The sequence below is a fragment of the Ambystoma mexicanum genome, chromosome 13 (assembly GCF_040938575.1).
Source record: "Ambystoma mexicanum isolate Mex_15411 chromosome 13, UKY_AmexF1_1, whole genome shotgun sequence".
Taxonomy (NCBI): Eukaryota; Metazoa; Chordata; class Amphibia; order Caudata; family Ambystomatidae; genus Ambystoma; species Ambystoma mexicanum.
Genome location: NC_090938.1, coordinates 15,239,605 through 15,254,970, shown reverse-complemented (window position 1 = coordinate 15,254,970; position 15,366 = coordinate 15,239,605).

The following is a 15,366-nucleotide window of genomic DNA, read 5'->3' as shown; positions in this document are numbered from 1 at the left end:
TTTTATATTGCGGAATGCGTGGTAGTTTAACTCCATGTTTCAAAACTATTTTAACGGGCTCAATCTGTAATACCCCGACATCATTGTCGTCAACCGCCCATAAACATTCCGGGACAACACTAAACTCAGGAGGCAATGGTCGGGTCAGAAAATGGGAACTGGGAAGTTGCTGTGGTGAAACCGTCAGTCGTACTCCATCAGAGGAACAATGAATTACTGCATTCAATTTCTTCAACAGATTTAACCCCAGCAAATTCCCTCCACAGTTCGAAGTCAGAAGGAAGGGACAATGGTCCGTAAAGGGACCCAAAGAAACAGACACCGGCAAAGAAACTGGACAACCAATTGGTATACCAGAAAACCCTACAGAAACATTTGTTTGCCCTGACAGTGGAATGTTTGGAACCCGGGAATGATCAATGGAGCACTTCTGTGCTCCAGTGTCTATCAAAAACTGATGTTTTCTATTCCCCACTAACAATTCAACGTAGGGACCTTTCTGATTAACGGGAATAGGTGAGGGTTCCAAACCCTGCTTCGGGCAGTCCTAACGAAACAAAATGTTATCGGAAGGAAACTCTTCAGAAAGGTAGGCAGCAGAAGGGTGATCAAATATGTTTTTTGCGTCCACACTCGAGGTCTGATTTTCCCGTGAAAAAGGTTGCTGAGGATCTTGTGAAAACTGACCTCTATCAGGGCCCCCTGCTCCAGGGCGACCTCTAGGTCGTCTACCCATACTCCCAAACGCATTGTTTGACCTTTGTCGAAGGACAGGGCACTGTGCTCGCCAATGACCTTCCTGGCGGCAATAGGCACATTGATTAACATTTACAGGACCCAAAGGAGCGTTTCCTTTTGGGACATACTGACCTCTGGTCTGTGACGTACCTCCTCTGGGATTTCTAACAATTTGTTGTAACAATACTTCAGTCTTCAAGTCTCCTTTCCTCTTCTCTATTTTCTCTTTTTCATTATTCACACGGTTCTCATAATACTGAGCCATGTGCAAAACTTCAGATTGGGACTTTGCCTGCCAAGCGCTCTCAGAGGACATAATCTGTGACTGGATGTCGGGCAACAATCCACGTACAAATTTGTCCACAAACAACCTTTTTCCAGACTCTGTGCCCAAGTCCTGTCCACTGAAGTCAGAGAATACCTGTTCTAATCTATTAAAGAATTTGGTGGCACCTTCAGTTTTTCCTTGAACACAGGCCGTAAGCTTGTCCCAAATAATTCTTTTCTCTGGAATTATAGTTTTCAATTTTGCGACAATTCTATCAGGCAAAGTAAGTATTACCTGAGGTGGTTTCTCACCAGCTGGTCTTTCCCTATCAAACCTAGTCATGTTAGCCCACGTATCTCCCAACCCTGGCACATCGTCTATTGTCCGAACCTGCTTCCATAAATCTACGGGTAGGAGTACAGGGAATAGCAAGTCAATATCACTTAAGGTGAACACAGAGGACTGAAAAACGGACTCTATCTCTTTGTAAAACCCTGTCGGGTTTTTCCTGATATCGGGAATTGATTGTCTAATAGTGTTCACTTCCTGTCGTGAGAACGGGACGTGAACAAATTGTGATACATAATGTGCAGGGATATCCACAGCTGGTGCACCAGTCCCAGCGTTAGCGGGAATCTCAACTTTTGGGACAAATGTCGGAGGAACCTCTCTCATAGGCAACTGAGATATAGGTAACTCCGACCGCTTACTAAGCAACAGAGCCAGGTCGAGCGCTAAGGCAGTCGAAGAAGTGTCGGGCGAAAAAGCCCTTTTACAAATTCTCAATAACTCCATAGGACAACTAACCTTCTTCCTTACACATTCTTCCTGCAGGTACTGTACCATTACCTGAATCACCTTCCTCTGCATTTCTACTGTATACTGACTATACGTGTCATATACTTCATCTGGTGGTATCGATGAATCCGAGATCCATCGAATCGCATCTTTGGTACAAATTCGTACTTCCTCAGGTGCCGATCTACGACACGGAAGGAACCGTTTCTGCACATACATACTGTCGTCTTCATCATCCTCATCTCGTGATTTCTCAAAGTCCCTCCTATACTCAAACAATCTTTCAACATGACCATGTACTTTCTCCTCTGTGTCCCTTGAAAGTGCTAAAGCATTTAGATCCCTCACCCCTTGTGGGAGATCCAAATTTTGTAATCTACCCCACATCACACATAAATGAGTCCCCAAACCTTCGATAAAAACATTTATCTCGGGAAAATTGTTCAAATTTGATAATGTGGAAAAAACGTTAACTTGATCACCTTTCTCCATACAGTGCTTAGCCCATGCAAATAATTCCTGTTTCTTGTCTGCGGAAACAGTATTACGAGTGACAATCTTTGACCCTGCACCCTGATCAACTTCAGTCAATACAGAACCACTCGGGGGAGGAGGTGCGGGCAAATTCAGTGGGGGTGCAACTATCGGCGCAAGAGGAAGGGGTGGCGGAATAGGTGGAGGAACAACAACTAAAGGAATAGGAACAATAGGTTGTACAGGGGGAACAGGAATAACAGCAGGAACAACAGCAGGAATGGGCAAGGCACCCGGGAGAGGATCATACGGAGGTGGCGCAGAGGCAACAGGCCTGCGTTCGTTTAACAATTTTTCAATAAATTCTTCAGAATCATGGAAATCTTTAGAGGGATACATTTTCTGGATACCTAGTGAGAAAGCCCTTTCCATATTTTTGACTGACTCCGAATGTTTTTCCTTATCATATAACAACGCCTTTTCGGCATTTGTTTTATGACGGTGTGCATGTTTATCCCTACTTTTAAGCTGCTGCAACGCTTCTTTTTTCCAATTCTGCAAAACATCAAATGCTGCAGGTCTGGCCTTCTTTTTTAGCAAGACCGATTCTAGGTATTCAATACAGGGGATCTCGAAGCTACCATTGATTGGCCACTGAAATTCGGAGGCATGTCTGGTTTGTCTGTGCCAAATATCATTAAATACTATACTTCCAATGCCATACTTACAGTACATAGTACATGCCGGCGACCCCTCCTGTGGTGCCGGGCGGCTAAATTCCAAAGATTGTCGATCGCTGCGGAACAGAGCCCTAAAGCAGCTAGACAATTTCCCAGGCATTTCACAGAAAATTGGTGTTACCTGGTCAGTAATTGTGTCTGCAGATACAATACGCCAAATTCAAATTGTCAGGGTTAAATTAAGAGCCGGGTCACGACTGCACCTGACCAAACCTAAGGAGGACCGTACGGTTTACCAAACAACTTACCTAACGAATTTTACCTTGTGTTTGGTGGTTTCGACAAATCTGCCCGCCTCAAAAAATGGACCCTCGTCAAGATGCCGTGTCAGACCACACGACTATCGTCCAAGGATCGGACCGTGCAGCGCTGCCGAGGTATCGAGTCTCGTTCGGTTCGGGCCCGCAGTATCACACCGTCCGATCCCGGTTCGATAGTCTGCATCAACCTTCAATGATCCGGCATCAATCTTGATGGTCCCTATTCGGGCGCCAACTGTGAAAACATGAAAAATAATATGAGGCCGGGAAGGCCAAAAAGAAACACACCAACACAGGTTACAAAGAACATACAAGTGCTTTATTTAAAAGCTACAACAGTTACCAAAGTCAATTGACAAACGGATAGCTATTCGGCTCTCAGAGTAACGTAACAAACTTTAACGAAGGTTCGATGCATTAGTAAGAGAGACCGTACATTGGAATTCTTGGGTCTTTTATATGATTTGTCCAGCCCTTGGCCAACCCTCTCGCGGGTTAACCATTATAGGAGTCGGGCCTATGGGTTCCTAGCCAGGTCAATCCTATAATATATGCATTTTGATTAGTTTCACTGATATAGTTGTACATTTACACATAGGTCAACCATAGGACAAGGTCTCAGTTCGCGACCCCGACAAGTGGCCTGCAGGCATATTAATTATTTGTGTGTACGGAGGTAACAACGGCCAGAATCTTACTCAGAATGTCATTCGGCCTCCATTTTGATGTTCAGGGTGAATTCCACATTACAAGAGAACCTAAAATGGTGGCTTAATCCAAGATGGCGACTTACATTACTTTTCTCTAAGGTCAAACCGTTGCCGCAGAGTTTGTTCGCATATGATGTTTTAGACAACTTGGTGTAGGCCAATACACATACAATTGCTGCGATAGGAGGCATAATATTGTTTCAATTCCGACAGAGGGAACAAGTGAGAGCCTGAGGGGCAAATGGTGGCTTCAGGAATCAACCAAGGGTCTGACAGATGAAACCAGAGCTAGAGGGATCACCTAATGAAGTCAACTGAGGGCCTGAGGGAACAAGTGAGAGCCTGAGGTGCAAATGGGGGCTTCAGGGATCAACCAAGGGTCTGACAGATGAAACGAGAGCCCAAGGGATCACCTAAGAGAGTCAACTGAGGGCCTGAGGGAACAAGTGAGAGCCTGAGGAATACACCAATGGTCTGAGAGATAAAAAGGACATTCTGAAGGATCACTTGAGGGGGCCAAATGAGGGCCTGACTAGGAATCCACTCAGGGATCAGTTAAGAGCCTTAGGCATCACCCTAGCTGATCAATCTCCCTAGCTGTAGGCAGAGATAAATTGTACACATGAGTATGACATGTAACCAAACACATGCACAGAAGTAAATACACTAGTACACTCAGTATGCACACAAGCACATACAGTGATAACTTACCCAGAGAGCCATACACATGTAGACACAATATAAACAAGGACATACACAAGAATATAGTGTGTGCAAAATCATGCATATACATTGAGGAAAAGTGACCACGTTGACTTTTTTTGTTTAAACGTTTTTATGTAAACCAAATCATAAAAGGTGAAGAAAAAGGAAAAAAAAATATAACACATGTTATGACTTGTATCTGTTCTCAATAGTAAGAATGTAAAATATAGCTATTGAGATATAAGAGAGCCTTGCATGAATACATATACATTAATCATTAAGATGTTCAATGTTTGAGGGACGGAGGGAGGGGGGTTACATATTCATTTATGAACAAGGACATGACACAACAAGTACAGAACATACACAAGAGGAGAAGAGGAGTGATGAATTTGAGGGGGGGGAAGGGGTGAAGAGTGTGCAACCAAAATTATATAAGTGGCTGTTAAAACACTGATGAAAGTGCAAGAAATTCAATAAAAGTTTTCCATTTTAGTTCATGTTTACGTAATAGAGGTAATCAGTCGAGGCATTAGACCTCTCCATTCTACGAGTTTTGCATATTGTATTCCACCACATTTTGTAATGGAGTTTATCTAAATTCTTCCAGTTGGATGGAATTGTTCTGATAGCCAACATTATAAATAAATCAAACAAAAAACATTCATGTCTATTTATGACATCCTGAAGAATAGAGCTTCCAGCAAAAAGAGCTTCAGGACAGAAGTCAATTGAAATGTAGAAAATACTTTTGATGGTTTGCCTTGACCACATTGACTTTGCCACATCAATCAGGGTATGTATTCACAAGGCCCCTAACAGCAGCTGACAAAACCCGATAAAACTACATGTTCCACAGTTCCCCTCTTGAACCAAACCTGAACTTGATCCAGGGAGTGCCATTTTACACCCTGGTGGGGAGAGACCATACAGAAAACCTTGCCAGGTCACCTATGCGTGGATGAAGGCTGGAAAACACGTCCCTGGGAGAAGATGGATCAAGTCATGTGAACAAGCCAACAAGAAAGCAGGGCCGGCTCAATGGCAATCCAGTGGTGCGTACTGGGGCACAGCACATCACCCCTTCAGGTGGCCCTGTTTGCTTTCTAAAGTTGGAGTGCATGTGCTGTGACTCCAGAAATACGTTTTCTGATTTCTTTCTTAAGTCAGAGGGAATGCGGGCTGACTTCAGAAAGTAGCGTTCTATTTGTGGCAGACTTTCTGTCTGGCCCCACTGCCCGTGATAGGAAACCAGGAAGCTCTTCCTGCTTCATGGTTCGCTGTCTGAGTAGTGGAGGCGGGAGTTTACTGAGCGTGGGAGTCCGCTGCAGTGGCGGCCTTCCTCGCGGAGATGGAGCAGGTACCACATTTATTTGTGTGTGTGTGCATGTATATATCTGTGCTGTCTGCGCAGAAATGCTGGGGGGCCAGACCCAAAAACGTGCATATGGCGCTGGGAGACCCAGGTCCATCACTGCAAGAAAGGGACTGCATCTCCCAACAGAGGAAAACTGAGGCTGGACTCGAAAAATGCACTTACAGATTTGCACTCAAGAAGATAATGCGGTGGCACACGGTAACCCATGGAAGGGTTTCACCCCCCACCCCAAAGTGGGCCGTTTTGGGGAACACACCACCCCTCCCCGTTTGATGTCTAAAGTGGCAGCAGTAAGCCCAGTCCTCACCCGTTCAGTTAATGGACACAGAGCACACTTGCTTTGCACACTACCAGGAACACTGGCTAGGAGAGAACTCCTGTCTCCCTCGCAAATCCCAGCACAACAGAGACAAGACCACCAGCAGCTGCAGTCTCCATTAAAAGCATGTGAAGGATACCAGCGCTGCACAAAACAAAACACTTTCTCCAAACTCAGGAGTAATGCTTAACACCCTGAACTGTTTGACACAGGACTGAAGAGGAAGTGCCAAGTATCATCCCCAACCCAGCTGCCCCCTCCCATTACCTATTGAGTTCACCCCAAAATATGTCACGTATCAAGAACATTTAAATCAGCAGAGAGCCGCATATCGGCTCTGCCCAGTGCCTATCAGAATAACAGCACCTATTGAAGTACCAACACCTAAGAAAACCTGGACAGTAAGGTACCCATTGAGAAAGCCATATTCACAATCAAGACAATGTGACGGTTGTCAGAAGTTAATACCCCAAGAAGCCAAGAAGATAATGAAGGAAGATGAATGGTGACGTCATAAGAAATCGGACTGATGCACAAATAGGAGATATAATAACCTGAGAATGCCGGCAAAAGACAAGAATATTAGAAGATACTATGAATAAGTGACATCTTGAGCCCACGATGAAGAAATTGATGTCAAGATGCAAACACTTATGCCACATACATAGTAAAGATATTCATGATTTCTTTGCCTCTTGCAAGTAACTGCAAGAGGCAAATAAATCATGACGCTTGCTTATGCCTAATAGTAAATAGATTGCGGCAAGCGCCAACATGTACAAATATATACCTCAAAAGCACTTTATGTATAAGTATAATTCCACTAGGCACATGAGCAGAATTGAACAAAGGTTACTGGGGCCTCAAAAGGAGTATGTTTCAGTAAGACAACACATGAATTAAAATTCAATCTCGAAAAGACGAGGCTGGATGAGCCATGAAGCCAAGCCAAGAAGCCAAGGTCTTATCAGGCTGGAGTGAGTCAACAGTGGATACAATTAAGGACAAAAGAACAGAAGATCCTGTTCAGAAAGGTCAAGATAAGCCACAGATGGTGGAGGAATGGTAGAATTCAATCAAATATCCCAAAAGACACAGAGAAAAGCCGATTTCATGGTGTCCAGTCACGTGACAAGGCAGGCTGGAAGAGTGAGACTTTCACACCTACGCATGGATCCCCGCCATGCCCATACTCCTTAAAAGTTCTCAAGACCACAGAGCAGACTAAAGGCCAAAATACAAAGAAGTAATTGACACATGACTACTGAGGTGATGATTGATTGTAGCATAATTGGTGGGAAGCTGGGGTGTAGACACGCTTCTCTGCACCTGGATGTTCTATCTCCGTGCTGCTAAACGTAGATGGAAAAGTATGAGTAGGGTTGATGCCAACCCAATCATAGTGGACCATGTATTCTAGGGTCCTATAGTGAGTAGAGCCAATGGGACATCATACTTTTAGTGACATTCATAGTGGCCATTTTGAAGGGAGGGCTTAGTTGCCCCACCTGACAGTGATTATCCAATCCCCTCTCCCTGTTACCACATACAGATATAGTACCTATTTTAAAGTTACCTTCCTATAACCAATCATGTTGCATGTTAGGTTTTTACGAGTTGCTACGTAGAATGATGTCAGCAATGACGAACGATTGCTATAAATGCTGTGTTTTTTCTAAAAGTGAAGAGAGCGGGAAGATCGAGTGGTTGCTGATGTTCGTTGTACTCCCCGTTTTATGAACTTGTCATTAAATGGACTTGCTTTGCCAAACTATTGAGTTGTCATACGTATTTGATGCTTGAGTATGAATCTGCATCCCCATCTGTCTCTTGGGTACTGCTATTCATCTTAAAGGGCTGTTTGGAGATCATCCAGTTCACTTGGTAGCAGAGATCGATGGTTAGATTAGATAAGATACCCATCAGCCGTCGACATAAGTAACTTCGGGTCCTCTGCAATATCAGGAGTCCTTTGCCATCCGGCTGATAGACTGAGAAGCTAGATAGTGGTTAGATTAATTGCAAACTCTTCATTTTAGGTGAGACATGACCTTTGCTTTCTCCCAAAAACCCCTCCCACATCTATGAGGAGCGGATCGGACGAGCAGCACGGAGTGGCTGTAACGAAGGCGGTGATCCCGAGTGTCCGTAGATGAAAAACATGTGAACGGTGAGTAAAAAAAGACTAAGGGCCTCATTATGAGTCCGGCGGTAACCGAGGCGGTAAAACCACCTGGTTACCGCCGGACTCGTATTACCATTCCGCCTCCGTGATTCCCGGAATTACCGGGGCATTACAACCCAGGTTTCCCGGGAATCACGGAGGCGGAATGGTGTTAATCCCCATTCCCATTGAGTCCTATGGGACTCAATGGGAATGGGGATCATGGAAACACCGGCAGCATCTCGTAATGCTGCCGGTGTTTCCTCGGCCGCCTGCAGGCGGGCGGTGTTAAACCCGCCAGGTCAAATCTGGCGGGAACATCACCTCCCACCTGCAGGAGTCGGGATCAGGTGGTCCGGAAACAACGGTGGCAGCGGGTTTACCGCCTGATTTGTAATGAGGCCCTAAATGTTTTGGCAAAGCTTGCATGCCTTAAAAAACAAGTAAAGGGAAGGTAACGGCGGGAGGCTGGACAAAATATAACGTCAAAGTAAGAGTGTAACGTAATGTATATATAAGGGAAACATATTGACTCAAGCGTTTCCGAGCAATAATAAAGGGCCTCATTACACGGAAGGCGGTGAGCCATGGCGCTATTAGCGCCATGGCTCATGCCGGTAAAATACCGGCACCGCCTTGGCGGAAAGGGGATTTACCGCCCCATTCCAAGGTTGGCGGGGCGGTAAATCCCCCTTCCGCCATTGCCCTTCCCCATTCCCATTTCTGCCCCATAGGGCTCTATGGGAATGGGGAAGGCGCTAATTACGGCACCGCAATTTTGCGGTGCCGTAATTAGCTCCGAGGTCCCTTAGCGGGTTGGTTATTAACGCCTGCAAAAAGCAGGCGTTAAATCACCAACCCGCTAAGGGACCTCGTAGTAAGGCCGTACTGGTTAACGGTCATCGTTACCATTAACGGTGGCCGTTAACCATTACCGCCTTCCGTGTAATGAGGCCCAAAGAGTTATCATGAGTGTGGCCAAGATGAGAGTATACGCCCAGTGCCTAGGTTTTAAAGAGCGCTAGCAGAAGCCTTCATATAAGGTCCTGTAAATGGGATGACGTAGGAGATGGGAATCGATTAAAGACAATCTGAAAGAGATGGGCTTAACTTCCATTTTTGGAATAACCATAGGGGCAAGATGCGTCTGTGGAGGCAGACGGCATGAAATTTGTGTGGCCGGCCAGAGTCTGTCTGTCTGTTTTATGTATTTAAGTCAAATCGTGATGTCACAATTGAAAACAGTTTTTTGTGAAAAAAGAGCATGAAAATTGCACAATTGTAAAGAAAACAATGTTGAATGGCATGGATTGAAGGTTGTTTTTTGGCAAGATTAAAGTAAAATTATTGTTGAAATAACGGGATTGGAGCTTGCGATGATTGGTGCTTGCTCATGCTGTTGATTTTTGAAACACAAATATAATAAAGTGATATATAAAGAAGGGATAAATGGGTTAAATATGGAAGACATTACTTCACTGATACACTTGTGCAAACATTTGCTGAAACACGCATCTAAGTTTAAACACTACAGTGCCGAATGGGTTAAAGGGACCACGGACAAAATATTCATGCCATGGCCCCAAGGCGGATCGCTATCTAAAACAGTTCTGAAGCACATGATGACATATTTACATGCCACGTACACTGGCAAAAAAGTGCCTGGCTGGTTTAGAACTTTGGAAGATGTACCAAGAAGAAAAAGAGGAGGAACCATCATTAGATTGGATATTGAATATATGCGAAGAGTGGGGTGAAAAGCCTTCTGCCCAACACCCGCCCCGACTAAAACAAAAAGCGAAGCTAGTAAAGACGAAGGATTGTACCAATTGAGGGAACTTAAAGCAGCAACCGGCTATAGCAACCCGTCATATGAGTCACCTACGCAAAGTAGTGATGAAAACCCAGAGAAGGACAAGGAAAGAAATATCACCTCCAAAGTCCCAAGGGACAAGGAGAGACGCAAAAAAGAAAAAGGTGACCAAGCGCAAGCAAGTACATCTCTAGGTACAGGAAGAGAGGTAAAGAGATGGAAAGGAGATGAGGATAGAACTGATGAGATGGCACTCACACAGAACAAATAGATGGGAGGTCAGATTTTATTGAAACTCGATGGTAAAGGCATTGAGGACATGAGACAAAGGAGAGAACATGACGAATTAGAAGGAAGAGATAAGGAAAAGGAAAGACGATTAAGAGACAAAGGGGCAAGGGAAAAAAGATAGGCAGAAACAAGAGCAGTTATATCATGACGAACAGGTCATAAAACAGGAAAAGGCAGAAGAACAAAGAAAACGTGATAATAAGCAGAGAACAGCCGATGATCAGGATAGAATAGAAAAAGGAGAATAGAAGAAGAAGAAGAACAAAAGATACGAGAGACGAGAATAAAAAGAGGGCAAGAGGAGGAAATACGAAGGGCAAATGAACGAAGAGATGCAAGGAAACAAGAGGAAGACAGGGTTAGAGAGGAAGAAAGGAAGCGTAGAGAATTTGATGACGACATAGAACGAAAACGAAGATAGAGAGCGTGTGATCTCGAATATCTGGAAAAAGAGGTTAGAAAATCCAATCCAGTAGTAGAATGGGAAGATATAGAAGAATTCTTTCCTGGGTACGATTCAGTACAAGGCACATCTAGAGTAAATCTAGAAGATGACTTCGACACCAGAAGTATCAGAGAGACAATCGATAGAATATATGATGAGATGGTACTAGAAAAGATACCCCAAGAGAGAGGAAAGGATGAGCGCCTTGAGAGCACTCAGTTGTATAATACAGAGGATGCTTCACAAAGCAGCAGGCATAGAGAGCTGTCCTTAGATAGGTTGACTTTAAATAGAAATGAGGAGGATGCACGAGTTGGGCACAGACAATATCCGACACAGAGGGAGAAGAAAGTGAAGAAAGAGAAGAAGAGAGAGATCGCGAGAAACGCTTCTCTAGGGGAAAGGGAATAAGATGGTCAGATTCTACTGGGTCCACACCTAAAGTACCAGAGTCACTAATACACTCAGATCGGCATGAAGGATTGCCACACGGTCAGAGGGGGTGTCTCCACCGCCATATGTAAGCAGCTATCAAGACTGACGCTATGGGCTACGGGACTTGCTAGGTGATCAGCTATGTCTTCGTCTTCACTCGATTGATAACACTCCCCAATCACTTCCTCCTCACCTGAATAGTCCAGTTTCTTCCGGCGGGTAAGTCCTATGTAAGGCTTCTTCTTTTTTTGAAGATATGGTCTACCTCGGAAGGAAGCCACCGTGACTCCCAGACAGAGAAAACCCACGGTGACTCCCCTCCGCGACAGCCAGAGGGGAAAAAGCCACTGGAATGGCAAAAAAACCCTGGATCCAAGGTAGTCGTGAAGGCTGTGGAAGTCGTCTGCACTGTAGTAGGTTGAATGGGTCCTCCGCCGAAAACCCAGGAATGGTAAGGTCGGCGTGTCTCTGCAGATCGAGTGAATGGATAGGGCGGGTTACAGGTAGGTACCCCTCGGGGAGGAGGACAAGTGAGAACGGGAGAATCCGGGAGACTGAGAATCCTAGAGCGAAGAATTGCAGAAGAGAATCAGCACGGGAACAAAACACAGGAGAAGGCAAGCGGGAACAAGAGAAGGGGGGGAGAGCTCAAACGGAAACGGGAGGAGGTGAAACCAGGAAGAGTAAGGAAGGCGTAATAGCAAGGCAGAACTGTCAGAAGGGGAACTAGCGCAAGCAACAGGGCGAGGAATGAACTCAGTTGCAACGCGCCGAGTCGCCGGCAGCCGAGTGAGATATACAAACGGCGGCGGCCATCTTGGAAACAACTAGACCGTGTCTGGTAGACGGAGAAGGAACGTAACAGAACCCTTCAATGGCGTCCCTGTTTTCACCTTCGCCACAAACGCCAGTCGCCGGCGGCAGTGACAGCAGGTTAAGGAAATTGCCAGTTAGACACCGATGTGGGAATATTACCCCTGCAGTAGACAGAAAAATGATGAAAGAGGAAAAAGAGTTTAGTGCGTCCCAATTCCCCTTATTAGAGAAAGGGGGAACAAGGCAACAATATATACCTTGGCCACAGATGGAGAGAGAGAACCTGAAAAACAAGCTCCCAATGTTGACATCTGGAGCCGGAAAATGGATACACGAGTTAGAACAAATGACGGGAGGAAACACATTGGCTATAGGGGATATCAAGGGTGTTTTGATTGCCATACTTGGTGATAGAGCTAACAATGTTTGGACACGTGCAGGTTACCCTGGTGTGACTACAGTTAATACTGTGCACGACGGAGCGCCTTTTAACAATTGCAGAACCGCGGTATGGAAAGCGCTTCGAGTGCTATACCCGGACACTTCTGATATGGGAGCTATAATGACATGGAAGATGAAAGAGGGAGATGATCCGTTGCTTCACATTCAGAATTTTCAAGATGCATGGGTACTGGAAACTTGTGAATCTTGGGGGAAATCTATACCAGTGTTTTACCATATATTATGTCAAGGGCTGCCAGAACAGGCCCAGAAGCAGCTCAAGAAGCTGGTAGGAATCACAGCTAAGCCATGGTCAGAAATACAACTGACCATTGCGCATTATTACAGGCTGCTGCAAGAGAAAAATCACAAGAAGGATGCTGCACAAAAGGGCGAAGAGGCTAAATGAGTGCAGAAAAAATTATCGAAATATGCCCTTGAAGGGGCGATGATAACTAGCACAGATGGATCAAATACGCAGCAGGTCAATAATCAAAGGCAGTTCGATCAAAGCAATAATGGGTTTAACCCAAGACGAAGAGGCTTCTGAGGAAGAGGATGGCAAAATAATAAGGGAGGCTTTCAAAATTTGCAAGGCAGATATCAGAATATGCAAAATGGGCAGATAATCAGACCACCACCAACGTGTTGGACGTGGGGGATGACAGGGCATCTAGCGCGTATGTGCAGAAGTCAAGGGATGGTGCAGAATGACCAATTCACAGGGGGGTGATGAATCCGCCTGCGTTCTCGCACAAGGGTGGAGATGGAGTTGTGCAGAATCACACTGTGCAGCAGCAAGCGCCAAGAGTGCAGCAAAGCTTGCAGCCGCAGCAGAATGTGACCAATGTTCCGCAAGGATAGTCTCAACAGTCCCATTGCAACTCCTACAAACGACAAGCACAGGGCAGGTGCTGAATTCTGGAATAGGAAATACCACTGGTGATGGAGGAAATCCATTTACTAATTGTGGGACGAGATTATACATGGACTAGGACAGCCCACTGGGAGACCTGATGTGTTCCATTCTATCAGTGAGAAAAAACCCTCGCAAGGAACCAAGGGTAGTTGTCACTATACGGGTAAAGAGAATTTGTTCCTAGTAGACGCGGGTGCGACACACTCCTGTATTTATGAAGGCAAGTTTTCTTTATCTGGCGATGTCATGAATACCCAAGGTTTTACAGGAGAAACAAGCAGTGTTCCTTTTGCAAAAGAAATTCCAGTTTAGATAGGAGAATGTGACATGAAAGTGCCAATATTGTATTCGAGACAAACGCCTGTCAACATATTGGGACGAGATTTGATGACGAAATTAAATATGACGATCTTCTTCACGGAGAAGGGCATAGTATGTTAAACTCCAGGAATGCATTATTTAAATGTGTGCAACATGATTAGAGCATATGCAGGACGAAGGGCCATGAGAGCTATTCCATTGGAACCTGAGATATTCGGATATGGAGCGTGCATATTAATATCAGGGCTATCAGGCCTTGCAAACAGAACAACGAGAACCCCAGATGAGTTTCTGTTCAGACCAAGAATACCTATGCATGAGGAAAAGGGACAAGTGTTTCCCCTGACAAAACATGCAGGCACAGTGCGAGGAGAAATGGCTTTGCTTAATGGCTCTGATGATGATGGCAGACAATGGTGTGCAACAATCGCCATTGGGGAGGGTTACAGATTGACTGACGTCACTGATGACGATCTGTTAGAAGAACAACCAGGTGAGTATGAAATTACATTTGAGGTAAACCTCATGTATTGGGTGGACATTATTAAAAGAGAGGTCCCCCAGAGGATGATCCTGGCACAAAAACGTCCTGAATATTTTGATGACAACATGGCAAAAGTGCTTGTCTCAATATGGACTACAGGCCTTTATGACGTAGGCTTACTGAAAGGAGTGGGAGAAGTGAAAATTAAATTGAAACCAGGAGCAATACTACCAAAGGCAGGACAATATCCCATGTCTACGGAGGCAGATGAGGGATTTTGAAGACAATTTCTGCCATGATGGATCAGGGCATCTTAGTGACGTCAGAGTCATCATGTAATACTGTGGTTTATCTGATTAAAAAGTAAAGGAAGGGTCTTGGCATTTAATACAAGATTTAAGAGCAATAAACCAGATAGTAGAGGCCGAGTTCCCTCTAGTCGTTAACCCACCTACAATTCTATGTAACATACCTGTTGAGGCACATTATTTCACAGTGATTGATTTGAAGAATGCGTTTTCCTCAATCCCATTGCACAAAGATTTTCAGGATTTGACATCATTTACATTCAGACAAGTTCGTCTGAAAAGTATAAGGCTGCCTCAAGGGTATTGTGAGTCCCCTTCAATTTTCAATAGGGTCCTGTAGATGGACTTAAGCAATATGGCATTAGAGAGTGTTGTCTTGCAATATGTGGATGACATTCTGATTTGCAGCACAACAGAGGAAGATTGCAGACACGATTCCATTCAGCTATTGATTACACTTGCTGAGAAAGGATATAAAGTTGACACAGAGAAGTTACAGTATTGTCAACAAGAATTGTTGTACATAGGCCAACTGATTC